Here is a 13,580-nt window from a genome sequence, read left to right on the forward strand (position 1 = left end):
TCTTATTTAATGTACTAGAAGTTTAGCAAGTACATTTAGCAAAAAAAAAAAATAATAATAATAAATGCAATAAAATAAAATGTGCAGAAATCCCCAAAAAGATACACAAAAATTCCTGGAAGCAGCAAATACATTCCTGAGTATACCAACTCAGTATACAATATCCATATCTAAATTCCATTGCTTTCCAATATATTAACAATTAACAATTCAAATTTGAAGTCTAAACAACCTAATACATTTAAAATAGCACCTACAAATTGAAATATTTATAATTAAACAAAATAAGTACAGTCTTTGATTAAAGAAAACTTAAAATAGTCATGAATAAAACCAAAGAAGATCTAAATAAATAAAAAGATAATGTGTGCTTATTGGAAAACTCAATATTTTTAAGATGTCAATTCTCCCCAAATACAAATATTAGTTAAATGCAGTCAGTCACATCAAAATCCCAGAAAACTCTTTTGTAGATATTGACAAGTGCACTAAAGCAATCTAATGGAGAAAAGATAAGCCTTTTTAACAAGTGGTACATAAATAATCAGATGTCCATACACAAAAATAAATAAAACATATATAAACACACCTAGATGCAAAACTTACAATTCATACAGAAATTAAAATGGTTGAGAAATTTAAATGTAAATATACAATTATGAAACTTTTAGAAGATAACATATAAGAAAATCTTTGTGACTTTGGGTTTATATATGTGTTTTGAGATATAATGCAAAGTATATGATCCAAGGAATTTATAATTCAAATTTTACTAAAATTACTAATCCTTAAATTTAACTTATTATAACTAACATGTTTCATGAAAGATCTTTTCAAAAGAAAAAAATGACAAGCCACCAACTGGGAGAATACAACTACAAAGCACACATCTGTTAAAAGATACGTAATCAAGACATGGTAAGGACACTTACAAGTTAAAAATAAAAACACAACCCACCCAATTAAACAGATGAGTAAAAGATCTGACCATATACATCTTTAATATATATGTATACATATATATATCATATACAAAAGTGGTCTGTCACATGGTTTTAGGGGAACTCAGGTTAAAACAACAATGAGGTATCACTCTATACAGGGTCTTTCCAGGAGGTATTCTGCTGTGATATATTAAACTTAGAGACATTCAATGAAGAAGATAAAGAAACATTGTACATAGGACAATGATACCTCAGTCCTCTTCAAAGCAGGCACCTTGGGACCTCACAGAGTTCTCCCAATTGCCATCAGCTGCCCCATCATATTTTCCTGAACCTCATCCATGGTCTGAAATCTCTTCCCTTTCAAGGGTAATTTTAGTTTTGGGAAAAGCCAGAAGTTGCAGGGCACCAAATCTGGGCTGTAGGAGGGCTGAGTCCCCTGGGTGATTTGATGTTTCACCAAAAAAAACTCTATACAAGAAGTGATGTATGACTAAGTGCATTGTCATGATGGAGCTTCCAATCATCATTTGCCTAGAGCAATGGCCTTCTGAATCATCCGAATAGCTTCTGCGAAGGAATGTGTAAGTTTATTGCAAAATCTGATGCAGATTTTTTGCTCTACTTGCTACTGCAATGGCCAAAAAATACATATCTTCACTCAATGGTGTCTACTGCCCCCACTGACTAGTACAGTGAAGTCATCATTGCTCATGTATGCACATTCTAGTCCACTCTTCTTGGGTGCCAGGTTGCATCAATGTCATGCAAATCATTCTCATTATATTAACAATGGCTGGAGTTTCTCTGGACAGACCTCATAACTTCTAAGTGTGGTTAAAAGTTTTTTAAAAATTGGCAATATCAAGTTCTGGAGAAGATGTGGAATGACAGGAACTCATATTAATTGCTGGTGGAAAGCAAAATGGTTCAGTCACTTTGCAAAACAGTTTAGTAGTTTTTATAAAGGTAAGCATAATCTTACCATGTGGTCAAACAATTTAGTTCTTACATATTTAGCCAACAATCTGAAATAAAATTAATTAGATTTTATATAAAGAAAACTGGGTATGGAGTATATCAGATCTCTTTGTTTATCAGAGTATATCAGATTTGCTCTACATTTTTCTGTAAATCTAAAATTATGCTATTAAAATTTCATTTAAAAATTAAAAGTTATACTAGTTATAATAAAATATTATGCTTAGTAAAATAAGTCATTTAGTGAAACACAAATACCATGTGATCTCCCTTATATGTGGAATCTAATGAACAAAATGAAATGACAAATGAAATATAAACAGAGGTGTGGATACACGGTCAAACTGGCAGCTATCAGAAGGGGGGAGCAAGGGGAGACTGGATAAAAGATGTGGAAGGATTAACCAAAGAACTTGATCTAAGAACTTCAACAGGAAAAATGATCTAAAGGAAAAATCCCATATCTATTTTCTAACAAACATGATCATACAACTATATACACTGATTTAAGTTAAAACACTAAGGTGCTGTTATTTTGGCAAAATTAAAAATAACTTAAACTATTAAGTATTGGTGATATAAATTCTTATACACTTCTGATGAGCTTGTAAAGTGGAATAAATTTGGAAAGGTAAGAGTCCATATCCAATTGATTAAATATCTACATACCCAACAGACTACCAATTCCATTCCTAAGAATGTAAAATAGTAATTTTCAATCCTGGAATCATATCAAAATCAGTGGGTGAACCTCTAAACACAGCAATCTCTCATGGCTTCCCAATTACACAGAATCTGTGGGCATGAGGCTCAGTTGCGAGAATCACTTACTTTTGATTTGTAAAAAAGGCATGTACTATTGCAGAATTTTGATAATAATGAAAAATTTAAAAACAGATGAATGTCTACAGACATAATACTAAATATATCTTTGGCTTATTCACTTACTGGAATATGATCAATCAATTAAATTATGTGACTGAAAGCTCCATGCATCAATGTTGATAAATCTTAAAAAATACATTGAGTGAGTAAAGAAAGTCATGAAAGATACATACCACTTATTGAACACAAAGAAAGTCATGAAAGATACATACCATTTATTGAACACAAATGATTTTTATAGGTACTCACATAGGTAATAAAATAATAAAAGCTAGTCAGAAAATTTAAAAAAATGCTCAGAATAATAATGTCTGAATAACTGCTGTCATGGAAGCATAAGAATGGTTGGTAATAGATGTAGTTACACAGGTGATATTACATGTTTGTAATATTTTACTAGCTTCTAAAACTTTAATGAAAATTTCAAAAGTATGTTACAGTTTAATAAATCTAGGTGCTAAATACAAGGCTATTCTTTATATCTAGTATAAAAGTGAGTACTAACCCCAAGGAAACTAACACCCTTGAACATTTTCATGCACACATTAAAAAAATCTCTCTGATTCCATGCAAATATTCTGGAGAACTGGATGATGAGAGAATGAATATATTTGGTGGAGTAATGGTTGTGAATAGAAAAGGGGCCACAGAATGTTAAAGCTGTTAAAAAGGCCGGCATAAACTGCATGGTAAAGTAGAGAAATATTCAGAGTTTCCCTTACATAATAAAGCATTTATAGCATTTTCTAATAACTCAAATGGAAATCTGCTCTCAACCCAGAATAAATGACAATACATATACACAGTGAAATCAAGGACAAGGTCTGAATTATGCCAATAATGATATTCAGTGATTTCCTAGTAACAGCTACAAAGCATATAGCACAGGGTGTATGAGCTAGCTGAATGTTTTAAACAAAGATGCGATCAATGACTATTGGTTTTAATGAGAAAAATCCTTAAATCACAAGTATATTTTTTTTCTCCGAATAACCAATATGCTTGTGGTAAATGCTAATGGTCATAAAAATTGAATAATTGTAAGCAAAAACATTATACAGACATTTCCTATCATTGAACTCTTTGAGGATGACTTATGTCCTAATTTTGGCTATACCCTAATGGCAATATAGCACATGGTGATAAATTAAGAGAACTCTAATCATGAAACAGATGAATACATAAGAGAGAAGCAAAAATTTGGAGGCTAGAGAAGCTCTTCTCTAATAGACTTTAGATAAGAATATTAGAGAACTTTAAATAAAATAACACAAAGGGATTTTAGCAAAGAAAACACAAGCCTAAGACAAAAGCCTAGTGACTTGCTTTTGTGGGAAAAGCCCAAGCACAGGTTGTAACTTAAAATACTGTACATTAATACATAACTTTAATATACAGCCCAATGGAAACCAATTTACATGTTATAATTACATTTCCAACTGTCTTTCATGAGATAAATACACAGCCATTAACAAAACTATAATATATCACTTTTTTGCTAAATAATTTTGCTTTATGATATTGCTTAAGCTTTCTAAAAAAAATGCTGAAACCTCTTGTGCTTCATTAAGCACAAAGAATTGGGAATATGTGAAGTTTTAATTTTAGCGTGAAAGAATGCTATATAGCAGTAGCTAATTTAATGAGTGATTTTTAAATAATTGCAATACAATAACTCTCATCTTATTAAAATGATTAATTTTAGTGAAAATAGGTCTTAACTGATGTGATGCTAGCCTTGTGGCAATCAAGAAGAGAAATGCTATGATCACAGGAAGTGCAGAGGAAGATCAATGTTTATGTTAAATTCAGCCTCTGATATGTTAGTCCCTATCATTTCTGTGGAAAGTGGAGAATCAATCTGCTTATATTCAAACAGAAATGCAAAATAAGTATGCTCCTCACCCTCTAGGATACATAAACCTCCAAATACTGAAGAAAAAAAGAAAAAGGAAAACAAATACATGTTTGAATAAACAGTTATTTTCAATGAGCACACATCAGAATTAAATAGGGCTTTAGGTGTGAATATAAATAACAAGCAGCTGACATAAAATATAAAAGAAGTGTTGTTATGACAACTGCTTGCCTGCCTTATACAGGTGACCTGCTCCACAGCCACCCCCTTTGCATTTTCACACTCATCTGTACACTGAGGCCCAAGCAATCTGTGTGCTGACTCAGAAGCCGAAGTCCCTGCCCCAGGAAACACCAACCAACCAACATGGATGGATGTACACCTCCGCCTTCACAGACCTCACGTCCGTGTGCAATATCCCCCACTTTCTTCACAGGTTGAAATTCTGTGCTCTAAAGTTGAATTCAGATATCAATTATTCTAAAAGACTTTCTGAACTACTTCCATGGAGAAGAAAGTGTATTCTTCTGTTCATTATAAGATTGTGTCTTTATATACTTTATTATTCCTGTCACCAACCCAGTATATAAAAGTGTTTAATAAATAATTTTTAATAGAATGAAATATTTTAATTACAATGAAGATATTTTTGATATTTTACCTGAGTTTCGACAAGCAGAAACAGTATATAAAATCACTTTCAGGGTAGCAGAATTACAACTGTTTTTATACTATTTTCATAATTGTTTTTATTGCACATAGGTTAACATAAAAATTTGTATTTTTTTTCTGTTGGTATAAGCTACTAATGTATTTGCTCTCCTACCTATAGGTTATTAAATGAGTCGAAAATAGCAGAGAAAATGAAGGCAATTTCCAATAAATATGCCTTATGTTATATTTGTGAAATTATTTTAAGAAATAAAACTGTTTTGCCTGGCTGGTGTGGCTGAGTGGATTGAGCACCAGCCTTCGAATCAAAGGGTCACTGGTTCGATTCCCAGTCAGAGAACAAGCCGAGGTTGTGTGCCAGGTCCCTGGTTGAAGGTACAAGAGAGGAAACCATACATTGAGTTTTCTCTTCTTCTCTTTCTTCCTCCCTTCCACATTTCTCTAAACATAAATAAATAAAATTGCTACAAAAAAGAAATAAAGCTGTTTTTAGGTCAATCATTTGAATGTAGTAATTAATATTGAGGTCTTCTACTAAATTGTTTATGTTGATTTTTGCTAGCTTGTCTCTATGTCTCTATTTATGTCTCTGTTTTAGGTAAATAGGCCTTTGGGACAGCATTCTGAATCTTCAATGAGCCTAAGCTATTAAGTATATAGTTTTAGGGGAAGTTTTTCTGCTTGTATGAATATGCACTTATAAAAAGAATCAGAAAATCTGAATAGACAAATTATACCTAGTGAAATTGAAGCACTAATCACGAAACTCCCAACAACAAAAGCCCTGGTCTGGATGACTTCATAGGTGAGTTTTACCTTCCAAGAAGAACTAACACATTTCCTTCTCAAACTATTTCATAAAATTCAAGAGAAGATAAGGCCCCCAAATTCATTCTACAAAGCTAGCATTTTCCTAACCCCACAACCAAATAAAGACACTACAAAGAAAGAAAATTACAGACCAATATCCCATATAAATATAGATGCTAAATTCCTCAACAAAATAGTAGCAAACTGAATACAGTAATGCATCAAAAAGATCTTACACCATGATCAACTGGGATTTATTCTGGGAATGCAAAGTTGGTACAATATTCACAAATCAATAAATGTGATTCACCACATTTGAAAAAATGAAGGATTACACCACATGATCATAACAATAGATGCAGAAAAAGCATTTGATAGAATCTAGATCCAATATATGATAAAAACTCTCAGCAAAGTGGGAATACAGACATCATACCTAAACATAAAGAAGGCCATAATGACAAACTCACTGCTGGCATCATACTCAATAGGCAAAAACTACAAGTGTTCCCCTTAAGACCAGGAACAAGACAGGGATATCTGCTTTCATCTCTTATTCAAAAGAGTACTGGAAGTCCTAGCCACAGCATCAGACAAGACAAAGTACAAGGCATCCAAATCGGAAAAGAATAAGTAAAACTGTTTTTATTTGTAGATGACATGATATTGTACATAGAAAACCCAAAGATTCCACAAAGAAACTACTGGAACTGATAAATAAATTTAGCTAAGTGGAAGGATACAAAATTAATATCCAAAAATCAACTTCATTTTTATATGCCAATAATGAACTAACGAGAGGGAAATTTTAAAAATCCCTTTCACAATTGTTTCAAAAAGAATAAAATACCTATGAATAAACATAATCAAGGATGTAAAAGACCTGTACTTGGAAAATTATAAAATATTGAAGAAATAAAGAAGATACAAATAAGTGGAAGCACATACCATACTCATGGGTAGGAAGAATTAACATCATTACAATGTCCACACTACCCAAAGCAATGTATAGATTCAACACAATTCCTATCAAGATTCCAATGATGCATTTCACAGAACTAAAACAAATATTTCAAAAATTTATATGGAACCACAAAAGATCCTGCATAGCAATAGCAATCCTGAGAAAGATGAAGAAAATTAGAGGAAATATGTTCTCTGATATCAGACTGTACTATAAACTATAATAATCAAAACAGCGTGGCACTGACATTAAAACAGACACATAGATCAATGGAACAGAATAGAGAGCCCAGAAATAAACCCACACCTTTATAGTCAATCAATATTCCACAGAGGAAGCAAGTACATACAATGGGTTAAAGATAGTTTATTCAGTAAATGTCATTGGGAAAATTGGGCAGATACATACAGAAAAACAAAACTAGACCACCTTCTTACATCACACACAAGAATAAGTTTAAAAAGGATTAAAGACTTAAATGTTGAACTCAAATCCATAAAAACCATAGGAGAAAACATAGGCAGCAAAATCTCAGACATTGTTAGTAACAATATTTTATTGAATATATCTGCCGAGGCAAGGGAAACAAAATTAAAAAATAAACAAATGGGACTACACAATCTAAAAAGTTTTTGCACAGCAAAAGAAATCATGAACAAAATAAAAAAGACAACCCACAGAATGAGGGAACATACTTGCCTATGTGTCTGACCAGGGGTTAATATCCAAAATTTATAAAGAACTTAAAAATTCAACATAAAAGCTACAAACAACCCAATTAAAAAATGAGCAAAGGGCCTGAATAGACCCTTCTCCAAAGAGGACATACTGATGGCCAATAGACACATGAGAAGATGCTAACATCACTAATCATCAGAGAGATGGAAATTCAGACGACAATAAGATATCATCTCACATCTGTAAGAACAGCTATCATCAATAAATCAACAAACAAGTGCTGGCAAGGATGTGGATAAAGGGGAACTCTTTTGCACTGTTGGTGGGAATGCAGATTGGTGCAGCCACAGTGGAAAGCAGTATAGAGAAACCTCAAATAATTAAAAATAGATTTACTTTTGGACCCAGCAATCTCACTTCTGGGAGTATACCCACAGGAAAGGAAACCAAAACAGTAATTTGAAAGAACATAAGCACCTCTATGTTCATTGCAGCATTACTGACAATTGCCAAGACATGGAATTGACTCAAGTGTCTATTACTAGATGAGAGGATGAAACAGACATTTTCACAATGTCTGGTTTTTAATGTCTGAATACTACTCAGACATAAAAAAAGAAGAAAATTTTACCCTTTGTGCCATTATGGATTGACCTGAGGAACATTATGCTAAGTGAAATAAGCCAGTCAGTGAAAGAGAAATACCATTTGATTTCATTCATACGTGGAATCTAATGAACAAAGTGAACTAACAAGTAAAATGGAGATGGTCTCATACAGTGGGGAGGGGCGAGTAGATGGAGGGAGGGAGTAAAAAGGAAAAAGGATGCATGGACATGGACAACAGTGTGCGGATTGCTGGGGTAGGGTGATATAAGTGGACTAATAATGGAAATAGGCATGATAAAGATTAAATAAAAAAGATTTAAAACTTTTGAAGCATCTAATTTCAAAAATTTGTGATACTTCTATAATTCATATGAATATGGATTCATTTCCTAGTATTCCTTGTCTTTATTCTTTACAAGCAAAAAAGTAGTTCATCATAACTCACATAACCACTGGTACAGAGAATGAAGTCCAGGAGATCATTTCTTACCTTTGTTTTCTCTATCAAATACAAAGTTAAAAGTGTGTTTACCCTGAATAATGTTTAAACAATAGCACAACTAAGACCATGAATTTGATAGATGTTCTATTGAATATATATTTATACTATTTAAGAGCACATGTGTTTGCATTAATTTAGGAATATTAATATGAGATTTTAAAAATGTACCTAAACCAATCTGATGGGTAACTTAAATCATATATTCACTAAATCTAATAATTAACTGATATCAGGTAACTTTGTATTGAGAGGTTCTTAGAGGCCCAGGCTAAGCAAATGGTATGTCCATCTAGTTAATACAATGAAGAAATAATAGCAGAAATGCAGGGTGTACCTGATTGAAAACAATGACTGAGGATGAAAGACATTCATCTGGGATACATATATCTCAAGCACCGGTATTGTTTCTTTACCACATTTTCCCAGGTTTATTGAGAAATAATTGCCATACATCACTGTATAATTTTGAGGCACACAGCATGAGGGCTAGATTTACATATATTTTGAAATAATTATGACAATAAGGTAACATCCATTATCTCATATAGATACTATAAAAAGACACTTTATTATTTTAACTACGTGGATATTTTTCTCAAGGAGGCAAACAGGTTTTTATTTTTCCTTAACATTTAGTTAAAAGTTACATTTGAGCTATGGCTTTGACTGAGCTTTTAAAACTACAGACTTTTCCAATAAAAATTCTTTATTTGAAATTCAGAGGTTCTCTCTTGATAGGAGTAATTCTGAATGGGTTGTGGGGTCTTCTATGTATATAGCAGGGGCTCTTTGCTGTGGGGTGTATGTGTATGTATGCACATATGCACGTATGTGCACGTATTTATACACAGACTCACTCTTTGTTGGAATGTGACACTATGTTTGCCATCATGAAATCACTAATTCTGCCACAGCAGTGAAAAAAAGGTGTGTAGTTTTGTAAGTTGTAATGATCTACTAAATAAATTATGTTTTCTTTATTAACTCTTTAAGGAAAATATATTGATTTTTTCTTTTGAAATCAACTTTTAAACATAAAAGTCCTATAATATCCCTTTGGTTATTATAGTTGGTATTTTAATTTTAGCAAAATTAAGTTTGTAGTAAGTGTGCTGAGGCCTCTGTGAAATTCATTTATGCTGAATCATTATGTTTGTTTTAAGTTCTCTACTTTGTATGATCAAATGTATCCCTACAGAAGTTTTTTTTTAATTTCCAGAACAATTTGTATTCTAATTCCTGATCCACCAACCTCAAAGGATATATAATTTTGAGTAAACAACTTAAACTTGAATTATCTAATCTGTAAAATATGGATAATAACAAATGTTCCCAGCTCACATGCTATTATGAGGATTGAGTCAGATGACTGATGTAAAATGGTAACAAAGAATCTGGCACACAGAACAAAGACATACTTGCATTTATAAAGCCAACACTTTCTCACTAACTTGGAAAGAAGTTAATTTTTAATATGAAACTTCTGAGTTATAATTTTCTATATATTATAAGCTGTTAAGAACTATAGCTGATGCTTTATCTCCAGACCTCAATTCACCATCACCTTTATCTCCTATATTTCCCCTACCATGATTCAAATCTGTGAACTTCTGCCATACATATCAGAAGCTTCCTCATCTATGCCCCGTAAGAACACAGCAGTAATATACATCATCATTTACAAAATAACTATAGTGTATAAGTTGTTTTAGAGGCACTTTCTGAAATACACTAAAGTTATTTGGTTCAATGAAAAAAAGTAGTACACTAAGGTAAGCTGTTCCATTTGTCTTTAATGACTTATTTCTCAAACAATCCTTGATTTCATATTTAGAATTGGGATTCTCTGAGTTCTCACCTCCCAGAAATCTTTGGTTACTGATTTCCCTGTCTTATTTACTTATAACTCACCTTCACATTATCTTCTGACTTATCTGTCCTTCTAAAAAAGACAATAAAGCATTTATAGAGGCTTGCTATGGTTAATGAGGCCCTCAATCTTCTAAACAAATAGCCACAATCTCATTGTCTCATCTACTTATTGGTGCTTTGGCCTCCTGTCACTATGTACTGTTGAACTTGCAGTGTCTCAGAGACAAAGATAAGTTTTAAAGAGTGGAGATAGTTTTTATTTGTTATGGGTAATAAAAGCAGAATCTCTACTGACCCTCTGAAAAGAAGGCATCTGATGATGCAGAGCTAGTCAAACAGAAAACATATAAAAATGTGTCTGAAGGGTAACATACTAGAGGCATATGAGACATAAAATCTACCCAGTAAAATTATACGGCAATGAGAGGACACTGGAGGACAAGGCCCAGAGGCTACACGGATCCAGTCGTGGCAGGTTGCAGTGGTAAACACAGATCTTCCATTCAAGATGCTCTAATTATGTCAGTTCAATACATTGTTAATGAAAACAAAAGTTTTGACATTCTCGTCTCACCCCTCCTATGTGTATAGTTACATATCCAATTCTCATGATAACATGTAAGTGAACTCTGAATTTCATTGCATAAAATATTAAATTCTGTGCTTTTGGTTTTAGAGATACAGTCATTTATATACATTCCACTTCATATGGTTTGATGAGTATTTTTTTAATTTACTATTTTTCAATGGTGATGACCACATTTTATCCTTGAAACATTTTTCTGAAGGCTGGAGGGGGTCTGGAGTTGTTGAAACAAAACAATTAAATCTTCCATGAAAGATCATTACAACATAGTATTCCCTGGTAACCAATTAGTAACTCTCACCATCAGGCATTTCTTCTTATATTTCCCCAAAATGCTCCTAAATTAGTCCCACCATAATAGTTATTTAATGTAGATGTTTCATTTTTTTTTCTAGGAGATATAACTGAAGACATGCCAAGGAGAATTAACTACGATTGCTTGAGAACTAAAAGGTCAAAGACATTTACAAATATATTAAATACTAGATCTCTCCAGAAGATAACCAGGCATGAAATATGAAAATAGACACATTCATTGAAGAAGATATAAGATACAAGAAACATTGTACATAGGGCAATGACACCTCAGTCCCCTTCAAAATAGCACAGGGGGACCTCACACCGTTCTTCCAGCTGTCATCAGCTGCCCAGTCATATTTTCCAGAATCTCATTGATGGTCTGAAATCTCATCCCTTTCAAAGGTGATTTTGTGTTTGGGAAAAGCCAGAAGTCACATGGCACCAAATCTGGTTTATAGTGGGGCATACTGAGTTACCTGGGTGATTTGATGTTTCACCAAAAAACTCTGCAGGAGACATGATCTAAGAGTGGGTGCATTGTCCTGATGAAGCTGCCAATCACCAGTTGCTCAGAACTGTGGCCTTCTGACTCATCTAAATAGTTTCCATAGAAGAATGTTCTAGTTTAATGCAAAATTTGATGCAGATTCATTGCTCTACTCCTTCATTCATTTTGCATATGACAGCCACATGCTCACTCAATGGCCCCTACCACCCCCACTGACTAGTACAGTGAAGTCGTCACTGTTCACACATATGCATTCCAGTCCACTCTCCTTGGCTGCCAGATTACCTCGATGTCATATAAACCATTCTTATTGTGTTAATAATGGCTGGACTCTTTCTGGAGAGACCTCATATATGTCATACTTATTGCCAAATTTGTTTTTCAAAAAATCTGACTCTTATAATCAGGTTTAAAAATATATAATTGCATTTGAAACAACACAATATTAATATACAAATATTAATTCTTCTTAAATTTCTTTTAAAATATTGAATATTTTCATTATGCATTATCTAAAAAAATAAAGTGAATGCAATCTTTTATTTCTTCCTAAATCTTTCTTACTGAAATCCAAAAGGGTCAAGGGAAGACATTTTTGCTTGAATTATTCAGATAATGACAAGTTTTTTATTTTACCCTGTGGGACTTGGCATGAATCCCTTGACTATGTAGTTTTCCCTCCGTTTCTTACCTAAGACAGCTCTGGCTCTGTTGGCATCATTAACTGACAATGACACCTGACAGGGTGTTGGGGACAATAACTATAAAAACTGGGAAAAAGTTACTGATAGCTGCTTGGATCTGTCACCAGTCCATGATTACTTCCCGCTCCATTGTAAACAGTTTTCATAGATGGTTTTAATTTCTATTTCCTTGGGGAAAATTCCACGTGTTACCTGTATAAAGAATATTCCAAATAACTCACATGTATCTGTTCATCCTAGTGCTGGTGTAAATTAGATCCAAAAGATCATTGAAATCTAAATTCAAGCTTAAGTCCTAAATCTTGAGCTGTAAACTAACTCATGTGTTTTATTCCTTTCTTCTCTACAGCTAAGTCATTAAATATTTCAGCAAAGTCTCTTTCTTTCTTTCTTTCTTTCTTTCTTTCTTTCTTTCTTTCTTTCTTTCTTTTTTCTTTCTTTCTTTCCTTCCTTCCTTCCTTCCTTCCTTCCTTCCTTCCTTCCTTCCTTTCTTTCTTTCTCTTTCTTTCTTTTCTCTTCTCCCTCCCCTCCCCTCCCTTCCTCTCCCTTCCCTTCCCCTCCCTTCCTTCCTCTTTGTTTCTTTCTGTCAAATCTGATTTTCAAACGTGCAAATTCTCCTTTAGCTCTGGGATATTCAACTTAACTCTTCAGAATCTCCCATCCCCATTTCCCACACTCACTTTTCAATATTAATCTCTCCCAAATTT

This window comes from Phyllostomus hastatus, unplaced genomic scaffold, assembly GCF_019186645.2.
Source record: "Phyllostomus hastatus isolate PE091 unplaced genomic scaffold, TTU_PhHast_1.1 phas_contig_80, whole genome shotgun sequence".
Taxonomy (NCBI): domain Eukaryota; kingdom Metazoa; phylum Chordata; class Mammalia; order Chiroptera; family Phyllostomidae; genus Phyllostomus; species Phyllostomus hastatus.